This window comes from Scardinius erythrophthalmus (genome assembly GCF_964197995.2).
Source record: "Scardinius erythrophthalmus genome assembly, chromosome: 1".
NCBI classification, from domain to species: domain Eukaryota; kingdom Metazoa; phylum Chordata; class Actinopteri; order Cypriniformes; family Leuciscidae; genus Scardinius; species Scardinius erythrophthalmus.
The window spans coordinates 42,728,091-42,741,904 of record NC_138221.1 but is presented as its reverse complement, the minus strand read 5'-3'; the positions used below and the strand labels follow the sequence as shown (position 1 = coordinate 42,741,904).

Below are 13,814 nucleotides of genomic sequence, written 5' to 3'. Positions count from 1 at the left end.
CACAATTAGTTTAGTTTGATTAGCAGTATTTAAATAAAAAAATTTAATAAAAGTATGATCTTCTCTACAATTATTTTACAGTCATTAGGGTCACATAATTTGATTCTGATATAATTTGCTGAGAAGACTTAAAATAACTATTTCTTGATTGTATGTCTTCCATTTATGTTTGAGCGAGTATGTTACTAGATATAGCTACTTTAAAAAAATGTATGCTTTATTATAGTTATAGAGTTTAAACAAGTCTTATGAAACTATACATGCAAATTCACTTATTTTCTTAGAGGCAATAACCAAACACAGGTGTTTCCTGAGGGGGAACTCATCAGTAAATGTGACTATTTATATACACTCTCTTGTCTCCAAATATTTCTCTATTGTTTCAGTAATAGTAATTATTATTATTATTATTTAAAGTGATAAATGTTTTTATAAGTCTTGCTACAAATTTACCGAGATATGAACACACATTAACTTTTTACTAAATGTAGCCTTTTTGTGTTCTGGGCTTTATTCTATGCTTATAAGGCCTTTATGATTCATTATATTTCTGGGGGTATCTTGGAATATACACAGAATCCCTTAAATTTGGTCACTGTACAGGCAATAAATATTTCCTTAAGTCATGTTGTGTTCAGTAAGTAGAAAAGCTGCTCTCAGACACAGAAATACAACACACACTTTTAGTACTTTACAGATACAAATATCAAGCGTGCACTATTAACATTACTGCAGAAAATTAGGTTAATGGTTAGTCAAGCTTTCATAATCATGAGGTTCATGAGAATGGATCGATAAATCAACAATTCAGTGATCACAGTATCAGCAATTATATCTATTCTGTCTGAAGATTGCACTTTTTATATATCGATAAAAAGAGACTTCACTGTCATGAAATAATGTGTTAGAAGTGGAAAGAGAGATCTAGAGAATCTTTCTACTGAGAATCAGATTGTATTTTCCATGATTTGACTACATGTGAGAGCAGTGCGCCCTCTTGTGAAATGTGCCAAGTATTCACTTGTAACACAATTTAATAGGACGCAGGATTATGTCAGTGTACTGAGCTTTCGGGTGGAAAGTAGTGAAGACAGATATGAATGAAATATTTGCTTATTTAAAAATAAAAAATAAATATTTTAACTTTTACTAACAAATTTCAAAGGTTAGAACATGTTTTGGACATTGAATATAATCTGGAACTGAAATTATTCATGTGGTGAGTGACAATGTTGTTTTTGAACAAGGCAGTAACTGTTCTGTGTCACTGTGTCTATATCTGGCGCAGAAATACACAGATGTGTCCTCAGTCTGCATATTCTGTCCTTGTAGAGTCACTGTGCTGCTGGAAGAGTCTCTGGTAACTTTAAATCTACTTTTCAGTTTATCACTGTAATATGTGGCACCGCCACCACATATCCTTCCAACCAATTCCAGAGCTTTTCCTGCAGGCTGTCGTATGAAGCCAGTGCAGTAGCTGCTGTCAGTCACTGAATATCCAGAGATCTTACAGGACAGTGACAAAACCTGACCAGGTCTTAAGACCATAGATTCAGTCTGGGTCAGTTCAACACAGTGGACACCTGGGAAAACAAATATGGCCTGACATCTTAGAGACATGGAAACATTTTGTATAAGACATTTTTATTATGAAATATTTCTATAGAAACTATGAAGACTTACGAGAGACGGCTGCTAGCAGCAGAAACAACCAGAGAGATGAGGAGACCATGGTTTGAGAAGTGAGAGAGTAAGCTGTTTCTTTTCCCCTTAATACTAAAACAAAGAGGAGGAGAAAGAATATTTGCATACAGTTCTGCACATATCAGTATGTTCAAATGTTCTATATTTTATTCATTCAAAAAGTTTTTTACGTATTTGTGAATTGTCATTTACACTGAACATAGATCCAACTTTCATCAGAGCTAATGGCCTCTATATGCTCAAACAACAAAAATGTTTAAATGATTTGGCATTATACTGTGATGAACTTTATTTTAAATAAATGTTTGCTTTAATGATGAAAAAGTCTTGCTGTAACATGTATGGTTAGGAGCACGTGCACACTCTGTTAAAAAGCAGTTTTTTATTCTGTGGAAATAATTTCATGTTTTTGGAAGAGAAATAACGATAATAATTAACTATATGTTTGCTCATTCAAATTATACAAAATATATGCTGTTCATCGAATTTGATTTCCATTTTGTCATCTATTTCCTCGATCCAGACGGACTAGTTTGCCTTGGTGTGGGAGAGCCGCGATTCTTTCTGCAGGATAAAGCGTTACGCCAGTAGATGAATGAATCATTCATAAGTCATTATTTAACCTATTCATTAAAAAACACTGATTCATTCAGGAAGTAATAAGTGTGTGTGTTGCTCGGAGACGTGATGGTTAATTCTGTTGTGGCTTCGTTTGGAAATATCTTCGTTGATAGACTGAAAATAGGAAAAGTAACTGGCATTGTTACTCAGTATTAACTTAGTGTTTATCAAACTATTGTATTAAAAGCAATATCACAATTGTGCCTTTGTTCTGAATAGGCCTATAATCACATCTGTGATGACTACTCACAGCTGTGCTGATAACATTGTGTTGTTAAGTTTGTCATTGTCACGGTGCAGGCCGGGGCGGACTCGGATGACCAGCCGCCCTTGACTCCAGACACCACCGTGAGGAGCCGACACCACAGGCACGCAACAGACAGACAGAGGCAAGTAATTTAGTTCACAAGTAACAATCTTTATTGAATAATAATCAACTTGAGGAAAGAATAAGCAACTCTTGTCTTCTAAGGCTATTCGACCGGAGTAGCCGCTGGATCGATTATTCACTGTCTTCGAGACCCAATGGTGTAATAGTGGCTGGGAAGGCTTACTCCACAGCGTTGCTGCACATCTGCAGGATTCAGACGGTAAGTAACAGGCAAGGTTTCTTCTCCCAGCAGCAGATTCTCTTATCAGGACATGCAAGGGAAATCGTAACTTTAAAACTCACTTCAGCGTTGCTGTACATCTGCAGGTCTCAGACGGTAAGTGACAAGTAATGTTTCTTCACCCAACAGCAGATTATCTTATCAGGACATGAAAAGGGAAATTGTGACTTTAAAACTCCCTTCACAGCGTTGCTGCACATCTGCAGGACTCGGACGGTAGGTAACAGGTAAGGTTTCTTCTCTTAACAGCAGCTTCGCTTATCAGGACGTGAGAGGGAAATGGTGACTTTAAAACTCACTTCACAGCGTTGCAGCACATCTGCAGGACTCGGACGGTAGGTAACAGGTAAGGTTTCTTCTCTTAAAGGTGCCATATGTAAAAATTGAGGTAAAAATATCCAAAAAATGACCTACACGCATCAAAAGAATGAGAAGAAATAAGGGCGATGATGTCATTAAAAAAATGTCAAGTTAGTGCTGCAGAGATATCAACTTTAATTAGCATTAGCATTACTAGCCACGGCCCGACAGGTGTCGTAATACCAGTTTCGGCCATGGGAGGCGGTATGCGGGCAACATAACCACCAGTCAGTCAAACATGCAATACACGAATAACTCGCACGGCTTGTGGGCATACTTGAACCTGATGTCAATCGTGTGGAAAGTAGCCTACAGCCCACTACTACATTCAAATAAAATCTGATAAAAAAAAGGAACAAAACCAGAGTAAACATTGGACCTGCTTTCCATCGCTGGAGACAACTAGTGGACATGAAAGAAATGAGGTTCGACTCCAAACTTGCAACATTTCTTTTGGATTGGGAAGTAAGATGCTGTTAGTATTTCGTTAGAAGTTTGTTTTATATGTTTGTGTAGTTTTTTCGGGAAGTTATAACATAGAAACGTATCGAAGGCTGTTCGATAAACGTATATATAACGCACATAAATATAGTATTGTAATAGTACACATAGCACAATCTCTATAGCTCTTTTTTCTTGCCAACTACGTGACCTATATTATGTTTATTAAATGGCTTTCCTGAGGTAAATCTGACATAATTGTTCTCCAGCTGTGTTATTGACCTCTTCACGCTGATAAAAAACACTGATTGGTCGATATTATGTAGGAGTATGAGGAATACATTTTGGTAAGTTGTAGCCTACTGTATCTTTCAACAGAGTTCGTGTTTTTTTTACTATTAGCTAACGTTAGTAGAGTTGATCGGTTCACGTGCGATAGGGATCTGTCGTGTAACAATTACAAGCGCCAAAACGGTATTTATTGTTTGAATTCAGTAATAAAATTGACAGAATCTGAGAGCTGAGATTTTTTTTATATCATAACTAACCCGCTCTGTCTAGTCTGTCGGTATCCGTGTCCTCTTTGCTTCGCGATTTTTCCGTGCGTGGGAAAATTTATGTGTGATGTGAGAGCGTGTGAAAAGTGTCAATTGCGTGTGTCTCACGGTGAATGCGTGAGAGTTGGCAGCTCGGAGTTGGCGCTAGCTTGGTCAACATCAGCGAATGCAGTCTGTCAAATTAATGTAATTTAAACTAACAATAAAAATGTAATATGAACAAAACGAATATGAACATATTCACTGGCAAAGGTGAAGGGGAGTAGCTTGAAGATGTCATATTCATACTCTAGAGTAGACCAACTCACTTTCTGGAGGTATACTGCCCCCGTCTGGTATGGAATGTGGTGTATGAATTTATTTTTTTTGAAGGATGGCACCTTTAACATCAACACACTTTCATCAGACATTAGCGAGAGACTCAATAGGCAGCTTTACCAGCGATGTTGTACATCTTCAGAGCTCGGTCAGTAAGTATAACGATTCAGACTTTTCCACAGCCATACGGTTCTTCACGAGACTTGTACTTTCAGAGAGAAGGAGAGGATTAACAGGAGCCTTCAATGAGGAATTACTTCACGACAATATCCAGTGGAAGAGAGGACAATACAAAGCATTAGGCTACTTCACCAGTTCAGTTGTATCGTTCTGGGATTTAGATGGAGACCAGTAGATCATCTCACGAGAATGAAAGCAGGCGTTGGAAGACTCTTCTCAGCATAGCACACAGCACTCGTGTTCACTACAAATCCACAGCATTAATTCGACGTGCATCAGGTAAGGCAAACAACTGCAAATCACTCACACAGTAGGGCTGATCAGAAGCCTCGCTTCATCCATGCATTTCAACGGGAATATTCAACTCTCAATTCCTCTCCAATGTATCTGAAACAGATGTCCTCCTCAACAGTAAATTTCACGTTCACAGTCTTTTCTTCAAGCTTTACATTTGATTCAATGATGAAATTAATTCACTTATCTTTCTTCCTTCCTCCTCCAGCGCAAATCCAAGCAGCAGTTCAATCCAGTAGTATTCCACAAGCAGTTCTAAACGACAGACTCCAATGGCAGTTCTTCACTTACACAAGATCACAGCATCAAATGTAAGCACTCAAACAGGAGATCTTCTACCCCAAAACACAACGACAGAGACCCAGCCAAACAACTAATCAACTGGACACCGATTGACTTTTACCAGTTCCAACCTCGACCTCAACTCTTCTTCTTCTTCTTCTTCTTCTTTCTTTTAATGGCGGTTGGCAAACAACTTTTCAGTGTGCATTACCGCCACCTTCTGATATGGAGTGTGGATCACAATAGCCTTCTCTCACTATCCTTTAAATAAATAAATAAATAAATACATATATAAAACCAATAAATAGCTTCATAAATATCTAATAACATTATTAATATTCATACTTTATCATTATTATTACATACAACTTTCTAAAACAACTAAACTCATATCCTTCTACTAAGCCCTGTTTTATTCAAAAACACAAATATCGCTCTATACCCTACATGCCCTGAATTCATTTGTAGTATTTCCCTCATTTCAAATATAATTTTTTCTTTCCTAAACCAGTCTTTCAGCCTCATCCTTTCCTCCTTATACCTATGACAATTCATAATTACATGTTCTACTGTTTCGTTAATATTACAGACCTCACACATCCCAGTTTCATGTTTCCCTATTATTTTAAGCGTACTATTTAATCCAGTATGCCCAAATCTCATTCTCGAAATAATGTCCTCTTCCTTTTTGTTCCTATTATTTTCTCTCATACCTCCTACCCTCTTCTGGATACTGTAGTACATTGCTTTTGTTTCTATATTCCACTCCTCTTGCCACTTCTTTCTCATTTCTGCTTTAATTATGCTTTTAACTTCTGCCTTACTATACCTTATTACCATATCTATCTCTGTTTTTTTTGGTAGCATTTTTGGCATATTTATCAGCCAATTCATTTCCTTCTACTCCTATATGGGCTGGAATCCAGATGAATTTTACCACTACACCTACTCTATTAATTCTATAAACAGCTTGGGCTATCTCCAACAAAATATCCTGTCTTGCTTCTGATTGCATGTTCTTAATACTGATTAACGCACTGCATGAATCTGACCCTATTAACACTTCCCTTGACCTACTATTTTCAACCCACTCAAGGGCTAAGAGCATGGCCAGCATTTCTCCTGTGAACACTGACAATTTGTCATTAATTCTCTTATTTAACATAACATTCATTTCTGGTATAATGAACGCAGCTCCTACTCTATTATCTTCTGTTTTTGATGCATCTGTATATATCTTAGTAAACATAGAATACTTCTCCTCTATGTATCTATAAACCTGACACCTGTTAATACTATTCTCTTTTTTCAACTCTAAAAGATGCAAATCTACCTCTAACTCCCCTAATAACCAAGGTGGAACATTAGATAATGGCACAGTTGGACTTAACGTCATATCTCCTATCCCTATCTCATTGACTGCATCGATTATTATCCAACCAAAGCTCTTAATCTGTCGTCTTTCCCTTTCTTGACAAGGTTGTAACACCTTCTGAGTCGGGTGTCTTTCCTTATGCCCTTTTAAATTTGCCCAGTACGTTAATGCTATCTGATTTCTTCTATTCTCCAATGGCATCTCATTCATCTCTACTTGTAAAGCCGCTACTGGGGTTGTTTTAAAAGCACCACAACATAGTCTCAGCGCCTGACTTTGAATAACATCCAACTTTTTTAATAATATTCTTGAAGCAGAATGGTAAACTGTACAACCATAATCAATAACTGCCCTAATTAACCCAATATATACTGCTTTCAATGAGGTCCTACTTGCTCCCCACTCTCTACCTCTCAGACATCTTACTACATTCAATATTCTTTTACATTTCTCAACAATTTTCTCAATATGTATTTTCCAGTTAAGTTTTTTGTCAAACCACATCCCGAGATATTTAAAACATTCCACTTTCTCTAGATTTTTATCATAAAGTTTAAGTTGAATCTGTTCTTGATTTTTCCTTTGAGAAAAACAGACTACTTTGGCCTTTGCCACTGAAAACCTAAAACCCCATTCCATTCCCCAACTCTCTACCTTCCCAATAGCCTCTTGCATCTTCCTCACTATATATTCTATATTCCTTCCCTTTTTCCACATAACCCCGTCATCTGCAAATAAAGCAACACTTATAGATCTATCAACTCTACTAAACACTTCATTCATCATAATTGAAAACAAAACTGGACTAACTATACTCCCTTGAGGAGTTCCATTTTCCACTAAATACTTTGTACTCAATTCTTTCCCTACTCTTATTGCGATCCACCTATCAGTTAAAAAGTTTTTAATCCAGCTATACATTCTCCCTCTTATTCCCATTTGATAAATCATAATCATTAGTCCTTGTTTCCACAACATATCGTATGCTTTCTCAACATAAAAAAATACAGATACTATACTTTCTTTATTAATTTGAGCTTTTCTAATTTCACTCTCTAAACATATAGCCGGATCTATTGTGCTTCGTCCCTTTCTAAACCCACTCTGGTAATCCTTTATCAATTCCTTTGTCTCCAAATAATACTTTAATCTTTCATTTATCATTTTTTCCATAATTTTCCCTACATGTGAAGTTAAAGCAATCGGTCTATAACTATCTGCCAATGTCGGATCCTTACCTGACTTACATATGGGAACAATAATTGATTCTTTCCACTGTTTTGGCAAACATCCCACTTCCCATACCTTATTATATAACTTTAATAATGTTTCTTTACTCTCATCATTTAAATTTTTTATCATACAATAACTTATTTGATCATTCCCTGGCGTAGTTTTTCCCGATTTCCTTAAGACATTATTCAACTCACCCATTGTAAACATCACATTTATGGTACTTTCATTGTCCCCATCAACCTGTATTACTTCGACACTATCTCTTATTGTTTTCTCCCTCTGTATCTTTTCCTCATTACTCAAATTACCATCGCTATGTATTTTCACAAATGTCCTTGCCAGCAACTCTGCTTTACCTTTGCTCTCTACTATTATTTTCTCTCCTTCTTTCATTATAGGATAACCATACTCTCTTTTATTTCCTGACATTCTCTTAATCATACCCCATACTCTATCTAATGGTGTACTTCTTCCTAGAGACTCACAATACTTCCCCCAAAAGTTTTTCTTAACTCTCCTTATTGTCTTCCTTACTACAGCCTGCTTCCTTTTATATTCAATTAAATTCTGAAAGTTATGTGTACTTTTCAGGACTTTAAATGCTTTATTTCTCTCTTTAATTACCTTTGTGCATTCTTGCGTCCACCAAGGAACTATTTTCTTTCTGCTACTGCCTCCTCTTTTTGGTATCGACTCTTTAGCTGCACCTAAAATAATACCACTTATTTCTTCATTCAGATCTTCAACTCCCTGATTTATACAAACCTCCTTTAATTTCCCTTTAGACAATATTCTAAACTTGTTCCAATCTGCTTCCTCAAATTTCCACCTACTTACTCTCTCTTTCTTTTTCATGTCCCTTTCTATTCCAATTTCTGTATATACAGGATAATGATCACTCCCTATAGTACTTTCCTTATTTACTTCCCAACTACTTATCCCTACCAAAGACTGGGACATCAACATAAGATCTATTGCAGTTTCTGTACCCTTACTTAAATTTATCCTTGTACCAGACCCATCATTTAGACATACTAATTCCTTTTCTTCCATTATTTCTTCTAAAATTTCTCCATTTAAATCATCTTTTTCACCCCACACCTTACTATGTGCCAGCGTCGGCGCTGTGGTGGGGCATTCGAGGGCCGTGCCCCCCCTAGCGGTTATTGATGCCCCTCCTACCCATACCTGTCAACCCTCCCGTTTTTACCGGGATTCTCCCGTATTTTACATTACTATCCCGCTATCATCCCGTTTAAATATTTCCCCGAATTTCTCCCGTATTTTTAATCTTTCTATAAAAATATTTTTAAAAAATTCCACTGGGCGCAAACCAGTTAAGCAGAAATCCCGCCCTGCAGCTTATTTCATTGGTTAAGGTTACAATGACGGGTAGTTTTAGGGAGTTTTAGTTTTAGTGTTTGGTGTATTCAAACAGCAGTTTGTTTGACAGGCGATCTGACCAATCATAGTAGATTAACATGAGGATTTGAACTTGAAAAACGGAGGGTAGGCAACAAACGTCTTTCCAAAACAACATTCCTTTTTATATTCATTCATGTTTATTTGATGCTATAAATATAAATTAACTAGAAGGTAGAGATGATTGGTTCACGAGCAGCTTTAACTGAGGCTCTACAGCGATCTGTCCGACACATTCAAGAGCCACAAAACGGTATTGTTTACATTTCTTTAAAAAATTACCAAATTTGAAAGTTGAAGTGTTTGAAATTACCAAATGAGACTTTGCTTCATATCAAAAGCTGGTCTGTCTTGTCTGCCAGCGAGTTGTTAACGTTAGTGTCCTCTGAAGTAGTTTGGGGAATAAAAAAATTTGCACGAAGAAGAACAGCAGAGATGGTATTGGAGACTATGTATGTAATGTAGTATGTATGTAATACAGAGATTATGTATTTATTTATGTTAATATCTGCGCAATTAATGTGTAGTAATATCTGCATTTGTGTATACTTGGCTGCCTGTAAGAAGATATGTAAGGGATCATGTAGAGCGAGGCGGTTGCATTACATGGCTACCAACAAAATAAATCAATAATTTGACACAAAATATTGATTTAAAAAGGAGTTTATTTATTTAAAAACTATTGTATTGCGTCCGCTAAAGAAAATAATCCGTTCCGTCTCTACGGTTAGAATCCTGCGTCCATAGCAAGGCTCTGTTTTTCATGGCAATGGTGTGTTAACGTTATACTTAGCAGCGGCTGTTATCAAGAAATAACAGACCGCATTATATATTAGAATTCAACCAAGCCATGTAATTGTAATAATAATAATAATAATAATAATAAACGTGTTTAGTTTTATATAGCATTTGTGCTGTGTTGGACTATGATGTCGCCACTGCGTCAAAATATTTGTCAAACGTCAGTGCCCCCCCGCCGATGACCCAATGCCCCTCCAGTAGATCTGCCCTGGCGCCGACTCTGCTATGTGCATTAAAATCCCCGCACCAGATAATTTTCCCTCTCCACTCCTCCAGAATTGATTCTAGTTGTACTCTCTCTAGCTTTTTACATGGATTATAGAAGTTAATCACTTTAATCTTTTCCTTCTTGTTCCATATTTCAATAACTATTACCTCTAATTCTTGTACTGTTTTTAACCTCCTATAAACTATACCCTCTTTAATAAATATTGCACACCCCCCTCCAATTCTATCTTCACGTATGGTATTATATCCTTTAATAATGAAATCCAGATTAGGTTTGAGCCATGTTTCCTGAACGCAAATGATATCTGGTTTCTTTCCTAGTTTATTAATATATCCCTTAAACTCATATCCATTTGCTAACAGACTTCTAGCATTCCATTGAATTACCAACATTAAGTTATGCTTTGAGAAGCCGTATCTGCATTCCCTTCTCCATGGTTAAGGTCATAATGTATCTTTTCCCAAGACAAATCTTTCATGTTTAGGAACTTAGCTGCTGCCTTAACTATGATTTTAATCTTCTCTGTTTTTGTTTTTGCTTGTTCAGAACAATTTATGACATATGCTACAAAAAGCACTATCCTATCCATTAGCATTCCTGTATTTTCCTGTTCTGACCCTGTTCCTTCCTTATTCGTAACAATGTCTTCTTTTCCTCTTTCATTATTACATATTTTCACAGCCTCTGCATATGTTACTTTCTGATTTGATTTCACTTTTTGAACCTCTACTGCCTTTTTCCGGACTTCACAGCCCCCATATGCTGCTGTGTGGTTCCCTCCACAGTTACAACACTTTATTGTAACATTACTCCCACATTCTCCATATGCATGTTCTCCTCCACATCTACCACATCTCTGTTTCCCTTTACATACATTTGCAGTATGTCCATACCGCTGACATTTATAACATCTTAATGGAGGAGGTACATATTCTCTGACGTTAAAGCTCATATATCCTACCATCACTTTCATAGGTAGCACCTCATCTTTAAACTGTAGCAGTACGGACTCGCTATCAGTTTTTTCCCCATTCCTGAAAGCCTGCATTCGAGTGATTTCTGTGATCATTCCTCCTTTAATCACTTCCCTTAGTTCTTCCAGATTCTCTTCTATGGGAATTCCTGTTATCACTCCCTTAGTTCCTCTCTTCTCACCAATTACTTTCTTCTCCACTATTTCTTTCTTAAATACTGACTGCAGTTTCATAGTTTTATTTTTCTGCTCAACATTTTTGCATTTCACCAATAGACTCCCATCACGCAACACTTTCGCCATTTCTATTTCCCCAATCGTTTTCTTCAATCCATTTGTAAGAGTGATCGGGCTAACTGATGTAATTTCATTCCCCACTTTAAATTTAAGAATGATCTTAAACTCTTCCATCATTATCTTTTTCCTTACTTCTTGAATTTCTTCATCCTCTTCTAATGTTCTCTTATTTGTCATCTGACTCTTTCTATACTCTTTTCTCCCTCCTCCTTTCCTACTCGTACTCTTTTCCCAACCCATCTGCATATCTTCATCCTCTGAAACTCCACTATAATTTGCCATTCTGATCCAGTCACAAATCAGATTATGCCATGAACCCGCAAACAAAACAAACAAAATAAACAAAGCAACTAAGAAATAACAAAACAAAAACCTTCCTCTTCAGCAATGTCTCTGCTCGTCGACTCGTGCTCAACTTTCCGCAGTTGTTTCTCTGTCGATGTCGACCTCAACTCGACTCTGAATGGCTCTTTTATCCTCCTCTTGTGAAGCGGAAAACCTGTGCAAACACCGCTCCTCTCTCTCTCACACCTGCCGTGCATCAGCGGTAATCAGGTCGGACAATATCTCCGCTACACCCGGAACCGGAGTGAGGCGTTACACCAAAATAATTCCCCTCGGGGAACATGGAAAGAAAACAAAGGTTCCGCTTTTCCCAGCATTTTGTCACCCGTGACATCATTATATGAGCATGTTTGTTTTTTGATGACTAAGGGAACTGTACAGTAGCCACTGTGATTCTGATTCAGTAAAAAGCATCCATGAGTATTTTAGACCAGAAGAATTCTACAAACACAAAATAGGGGCAGGACAGAATGAGTTTTTAATTTTATATTTCTATGCAATGCAACTGATAAAGTCAATATTCCTAATATTTATATGTGAATGAGGAAGTGTTTTTTGTATTGCTTTGACCCTGAACTCATTCACAGTGACTCTCCAGCACAGTAATACACAGCCAGGGCCGGATTAACATAAGGGCTAGGTGGGGCTGAAGCCCCAGGGCCCACGGGATTAGGGGGCCCGTGATTGGCTGGAGGAAATGAGATTATCAAGTCATAGGTGGTTGATTTGTGTATAATAAAATAACAAGAAGTTATTGGAAAATGTGCCTGACTGATATAATTCACCGGCCAATCAAATTAACTCTACAATTTGCGCTATGACGTTGGGAAACGCCTCTTTTCGTTATGCTTTCATATAGAACATGGGAATAAATCGCTCGCAGGAGTTCAAAAATGATGAAAAAAAAGTGATAGTGGTGCACAAAAAAGGAAAAACAAACTCGAAAGGCAGAAAAGGGATGCAAAAATTCCTAAACTAACTAACTACTTGGGTTCACTTTCATCCGTGCCCGTGGAAGACACCGAGTGCAGCGGCAGCCATAGACATAATGTCTATGGCGGCAGCAGCCCACAGTTAGCTTCACCCTCCTGCCTCGTCACCGATCCGCGTGTTTTATACGTCGAAGAAGGGAAGCAAGCAGCTGAAGTAAGTTAATGAGTTAAGCACTATTTGGATGTTTCTCGTGGAGTCGTAAGGTATTTTCAATACGGGCTATATAGAATATAGTAGGTGATTTTTTGCAGTTTGAATCGGAATGTCAGTGTTTTTTCTCCCACCACCCACCTGCGTAAAAATCCCCGCCGAATTACGAACATCAAGGTCCAATATATCCAAGGTACATGGGCATTTTTTGCCCCGATGAGTTTTTGTCTTATTGTAATATTACATAATATAAAATAAATATATCACACAAGTAAAAGCGCAGTTTTCCCCAAATATCAGCACAATTGCCAATGTTATATATGTTATGCAACAATCAGGTTGACCAATAAGTTAACATTGAGAGTTACGTTTTAGTTTATCGTCATTTCGCCGATGGAAATTCCAAAATGAAACCACAGCAGAAACAATCTCTGAAACTGATAGGGGTGATTCGTTACTGAATAATCTGTGTTTTGAACGAATGGGTTCATTTAATGATACATTGACTCCTCGTTTGCTTCGTCGTTGAATCAAACAGCCGTTTGAACAAATCGGATGAATGAATGACTCGCTTATTAAGACAGTGACTTGCTGCCACCTACTGGTAGTTTTAGTTTCATACTTA

General features: G+C 37.3%; 1 long non-coding RNA gene across 1 annotated transcript; it reads right to left on the bottom strand.

The window, feature by feature from the left end:
* Positions 1–671: 671 nt before the first annotated feature.
* Positions 672–10,244, bottom strand: LOC308703911. The gene is made up of 3 exons (XR_014031750.1): positions 4,733–10,244; positions 1,684–1,776; positions 672–1,583 (listed from the first exon to the last, which is right to left on the bottom strand). It is a non-coding gene; the product is annotated as an uncharacterized lncRNA (long non-coding RNA).
* Positions 10,245–13,814: the final 3,570 nt, after the last annotated feature.